The sequence below is a fragment of the Apium graveolens genome, unplaced genomic scaffold, assembly GCF_009905375.1.
Source record: "Apium graveolens cultivar Ventura unplaced genomic scaffold, ASM990537v1 ctg8188, whole genome shotgun sequence".
NCBI lineage: Eukaryota > Viridiplantae > Streptophyta > Magnoliopsida > Apiales > Apiaceae > Apium > Apium graveolens.
This window is the reverse complement of record NW_027420963.1, coordinates 53,243-59,242: the sequence shown is the minus strand read 5'-3', so window position 1 is coordinate 59,242 and position 6,000 is coordinate 53,243.

Sequence of the window (6,000 nt, the reverse complement as noted above, 5' to 3'; positions counted from 1 at the left end):
CTAAGCCGATTCTGAAGGAGAGGCGATTTTTACCATCGTGGAGGGATGGTGAGTTATTACCGATGATTGCGGAGAAAGGTTGGATTTCTTTTTGTGAGTCGCCGGAGGCGGTTTCAATGATTGTGGTTCACGAGTTTTATGCGAACGCCAAGGCTGACAAGAATGGGTATACGGTTGTTCGTGGGCTTACTATTGATTATCAGCTTGAGGTGATTCGCCGTGTTCTTGGGCAGCGACAAAGGAAGCCCGAGGAGGAGAACTGGAATGAGAAGACCCCCGAGGATTTTGATTTGGATTTGATTTGTGCTACTCTCTGTCAGCCGGGCACGGTGTGGAAGTTCAAAACGGGATCTAATGAGTATCGTTCTTTTCCGGAGATTGTGATGAACAGGTATGCCCGTGCATGGAATGCCTTTAATTGTGCTAATATTTTGCCTACTTCGCATGCACATGAGGTTACAGTTGAGCGAGCCAAGTTGTTATGGGGGATTTTGAATGAGGAGTATTATGTGGACCTTGGTGAGTTCATCTACCAAGGGATTTTGAAGTTTTTGAGGAGGAGGACACAAAGCAACATCTCTTATGCATCTACTGTCACGAGACTGTGTAGAGCAGTTGGAGTTCACTGGCCTTCTTATGAGCAGCTGCAGATGCCGGCCGCTCCTATTGACTCATCGACTCTGAATGCGATGCAGTAGTGGACGGGTGGAAAGCTCAAAGAGCATGGTTTGGGATATCGTCTTCCAGGAGGACGTCCAACATCTGGTGCTACTATGGCTAGGCCCAGTCAGGTTCGTGATAAGGCAGGCTCTTTTAGAGCCCAGGAAGGTGCTAGTTCAGGGATGGCTGATGCTCAGTATAGGAGGCTATCGAGGAGGATGAATGCGATGTACGAGTCACAGAGTAGATTTGCTTAGGAGCTCACCCTTGCACTAATTGGGACTGCTTTCAGAGGCCTTGGAGCTGACATCCAGTGGCCCATTTTTGGTGAGGACTCTGCTTATCCGCCTCCTGATACTCTACCCTCTGAGGGTGATGATGATGATTTCTCCGAGTAGGTATACCCTGTGTTCCTTTCTACTACCTTCACTGGGGACAATGAAGATTTTAAGTTTGGGGGTGGTAGTTAAGGAGCATATTTGTGTGTGTGTCATGTAGTTGTATATTCATGATAGTTTAGTTCATATAGTTGCATATTTTTGCCATGTATAGTTTTTTTTTATTTTATAGCTTTATTTATCATGTAATTTAGTTCATGCATATACCATGACCCCTTTTGCGTTGCTTTGCCGATTGATTTGTGATATTGATGCGAGTGTAGTGATAGCGTTAGAGTAATGTTGAATTGTGTAGGTTGACATGCATGCTAGAAACACTTGTAATTTCATTAAGTCCTAGAGTATGCTTAAGGACTAGATTGTTGTCATGGTTTGATGGTTTTTGGGGTTAAGCTATTGATTATTCTTAGAATTTATGATAGGCTCTTAATCATAAAAGGCATGAAAAGAAAAAAAATGGAGTAAAAATTGGAATTCATTGCTAATTGTGGCTAGGCGTCAAATGGCTAGTAGCCGGCTCGTATTTTTATGCGAGTAGTCTAGGGTTGAGCAAGATGGAGCGAAACGCACTTGCTCAGAAATTTGAAAAAAAAAAGAATAAAAAAAAGAGAAAGAAAAAAAAAGAAAAAAATAAAAAAATTATGGTTTAATGCATAATTGATCACGAGTAGGCTCTTTGGTATTCGAGTTATTAACTTCTTAGGGGACTTTGTGCCTAGTGACCTAAGGCTTTTATAGTCTGGGATCCGCTAACCTAATGCTCGCTAAATGGATACCATTGTATAAGTCTTTTATGGACCTCACTCATTGCACAGTCAAATAAGCATTTGTTGTTGTGTTGAATAAAAGCATGATTCCGTAATAAGCTCCAGTGATCTTGAAGTGTTATAAGTCATTTTGTGCCTAGAATTTATTCTTCGTATAATCATGTGGTTGTCTTAAGGATAGTTGAGTTATGATAATTGATCTAGTTTTGAAGCATATCTGTTAAGCATCCGCACACACCATGTTCCTAGTTGAATGTTAGTTTGCATGATTTGATTGATCTTTAGACGCCTAATTGCATTTGTTGATATGTCATGAGTTGGTTGGTTTAGTCATTGTGAGGGGGATCGCTGCATTTCATGTAGATTGCATTCATGCATGTTTTTGCTTTGTTTTTTAGTCTGTGACGCTTGAGGACAATCATCGATAAGTTTGGGGGTGTGATATGTGGCATTTTATACCACTTAGAACGTCTTATAATGACTTGAATTGATGTCTTGAAATCAAGTATTCTGGGTATTTGATGCGTTTTTCTAGTATTTTTGTATTTCAGGGTATAACTTGTGTATGTAGGAAGAATTCATCAAAATAAGCCTAGGGAAGTGCTTGGCATTGGTTGTGCAAAGTTAGGAGCAGAATTAAGCAAAGTTAGGAGCAGAATGCAGGTTTTTCCAGAAGGTGCTGGAGCGCCCGCCCAGGAAGCTGGGGCGGCCGCCCGGGGATGTAAAATTAAATACTGAATTTTGAAATCCTTATTCTGATGGACTTCTGAGACGGCTGGTTCTTGTGGGCTTCTATATAAGTAGTTTTCAGAGACGTTTCACAGTGTGGTGGTATTAAGCAAGGAGCAAGGAGAGAAGAAAGAAGACCGTTTTAGCACATCACAATGAAGAAGAGGAAGCATACGTTTCTTGTGATTCTTTTATTCATTGTAACAGTGGATGCTAGTTTTCTTTACTTTGAACTTTATTACATTTATGACGTACTCTAGTTTTTAATAAGTATTTTTATTAGTTTATTATGTGTGTTATTATCATGTTTTCATATGAACCCATGGTGATGATGAGTTCTATCATGGGCTAATCGTGATCATGGGGTCGTAGCGGATTTACTATAGAGTTCTTTAGTTAGTTGTTTAATACCTTGGTGTGTGATGATTGTATGATATCTAGCATAGGTTGTGCTTATTCGTCTTATGTGCGTCGCGAACATATAAGATAGTGTGTTAATCACTTGTGAAGCGACATTGGATCTTGAGATTTAGAACTTGCCATGCTAGCATAGGTTCATGTATGTGTATGCATGATTAGTGGTTAACTCTAATCGTTTTACTTGCCCTGTTTAGTCATAATGAATAACTTGCGCTTAAATCGTTATGTTGTCAAATTCTGTAGACATATAGGGTCTTAACATAATTGATGCCTATTCAACTTCTATCTTAATTGTGGATGTTTGGTAGAATGGTATTTGTACAACGAAAGTTGGCTTTTATCAGTTTCGTGTTGTTCGATTAATATCATCACCATTACATGCTAAGAGTAATAACAATAACTATTGAAGGAAGTAGTAATGAAGTTACGATCTCATGTGTGTTTGATATTGTTAATTCAAGTGTTAATTAAGTGTTTTATTCTCGTAGTTAATTATAGTTAATAAATAGCAAATCAACCTAAAAGAGTTACTGTCTTGACATTGAGAAGTAATCATACATTGGTGAGTGAGTGTTAATTAAATAAATTTAGTCTGAGTCTCTGTGGGAACGAACTAGAAATTATTCTATATTACTTGCGAACACGTATACTTGCGTGAATTATTAGCGTGTGTTTTGTGCCTAACAATACATTACTGTTGAGCAGGATTGAAGCTGTATGTATAACTCAACAATATTGGTTTGGATAACTCAAAATAGAACAAAGGACTTTGAAATAATCTATATTCCACTAGAATCAGTACAGATTGTTTATTGGGCATATACACTATGGTTTTGGTAGCTACAGTGAAGAAGATGTCAACAGTGATCCGTATGAAGTTCATTAATATGTTTAGGCATCGGAGGAATAAAGTTGGAGTCATTCCAAGAAGATATCAGGATCAGTGTGAAGACCTCAAGGATTCTTAGTGAAGTTGTTAATATTTGATAGAAGACTTGACAATGATTTAAGAAGATATAGTACGAAGGCCTGAGAGCAAAATTAGTCACCTGTAAACCAGACCATTGCACTAGGTGTCAGTGATTCGTGAAAGGAAACTGAGTATTATCATTAGGAAGATTGTTAAGTGAGAATTTATATCTGGGAATACATGTTTCATGGTTTATACGAAGACTCGGGAGAGAAGACTTGAAGGCAGGATAACTTTGGGATTGCAGTGTTCTACATAAACTAAGTCAAAGTGATCATTACCTTGTAGTAGGACTCACCGTGATCAGTCTATTGCATATCAGAAGCAATATCCTGGAAAATACAGTTCAATATCTAAGTACAGGAACTGATCTTGGTTTGGTACGAGACTCAGGGAATAAACAGGAGCTAAAACAAAATCACAAGTGCATGTATATACACATTGGTCGCCACTTAGCTTGTATGGGAATATTTCTAAGGCAAAAATCACTTCCTAGCCATACTACTAGGTCTTGGTCGCAAGTAAGAAACAAGAAAAAAAATAGAAATGCTCCCATGTGCAGCTGGGACCCACTGAATCTTTCTTTGGCTTATACAAGGAGCCAAGGTCGCAAAAAACCTCATCCTAGCCCTCCAAGGTCACAAGTTAGTTCCTCCATAGGAGCACAAGTCGCAGGTTAGGGCCTAGAGGGAAGCTGTGGTCGCCAGTTAGGGAATCAAGCCAAGAAACTAAGTACAAAACTTCCTCTCTAGCAACCAAGGTCACAAGTAACTCTCCCTTGCTTGTATAGGTCACAAGTAAACATGAATTTGGCTAAGGCAATTTGTCTTGTTTCCTTGGAGTCGCCGGTAACACTTGGGAATATTTCTTTAAGTCCTAAAATACCTCCTAGTCACAAGTTATCAAAGAAAAGCTACATTGGACGCAAGTAACATGATTTTTACAGGTTTTCAATTTGAAATACTTGGATACAAATCAGTCACGTAGCTTCTCTTCTCTCTCCAGCCTATCAGTCTATATAAACAATAGATGCAGATTGAAAATGAATCTCTCCCATATTGAATATAACAAAGCTCTTGCAAATTGTATTCAGATTTCTTAAAAGCTTGATTTGACAAGTAGAGGTCATGCCCAATTTGATTCACACCATTTAAAGCCTTAAAAACTTGTAACACTCATTATTTAAAGCTTCTTTGATTGTATTTAATATCATTTAATAAGATCTTTTATAGCGATTGGGAATTTCGCGATGTGATTAAATGAATAAAGTATAGTTTTGTGTTATAATTATGGATTATGTGGAATTATGTGAATTAATTTTAGATTAAATGATTTTGTGGTTAAATGTTATTGTTGCATAATAGTAACTGGGAACATTAAGTAACTCGTTCCAGTTTGATGAGTCAGCTAAGAAATTAAGCTGTGTTGTCGGGCCGTCAAGTTTAACGAGACCTGTATTAAAAGGGATTAAAGTGTTTAAGAGTTCGAATGTGAATTATATTTGATGGTCTTGTGTGTCTGCATGATATTTGATATTTACGTGTTCAAATTTGCGTTCGATGATATTTTAAATGATTTATAAGGATTTTATTGATCTTTAATCATTTTTATAAAATTATAGAAATGTGATTAATGTGTGAAATTTGCTTTATTGCCTTTAAAATAGTCCAAGAGACTTTTTAAAATTATCAGTGGGATTTATGTGGATGCTTTGATATTTGAAATGATTTTATAAAGTTTAAATTCTATTATTTGGGTTTTATTTATAAAATCCATAACAAATAATCTATTCACTCAAGAATTTATTTAAAAATATAGGGAGAGAGCTAAATTCATATTCTTTAATTTAAAAATAGTATTGGTACCATTTTCATATATATAAAGCCATTCTATTTGATTATTTGGAGTTTATTGAATATTGAGAATAAAAGAGGAAAAGGAAATAGAATTATGAATTGATTGGAGTTTGCAAATGTCCAAAATACCCCTGCCAAGTGTGGCTATATAAAGCCACTTCTTCCCCCTCTCTTTTCTTTTACCCGGCCACTCCTTCTTC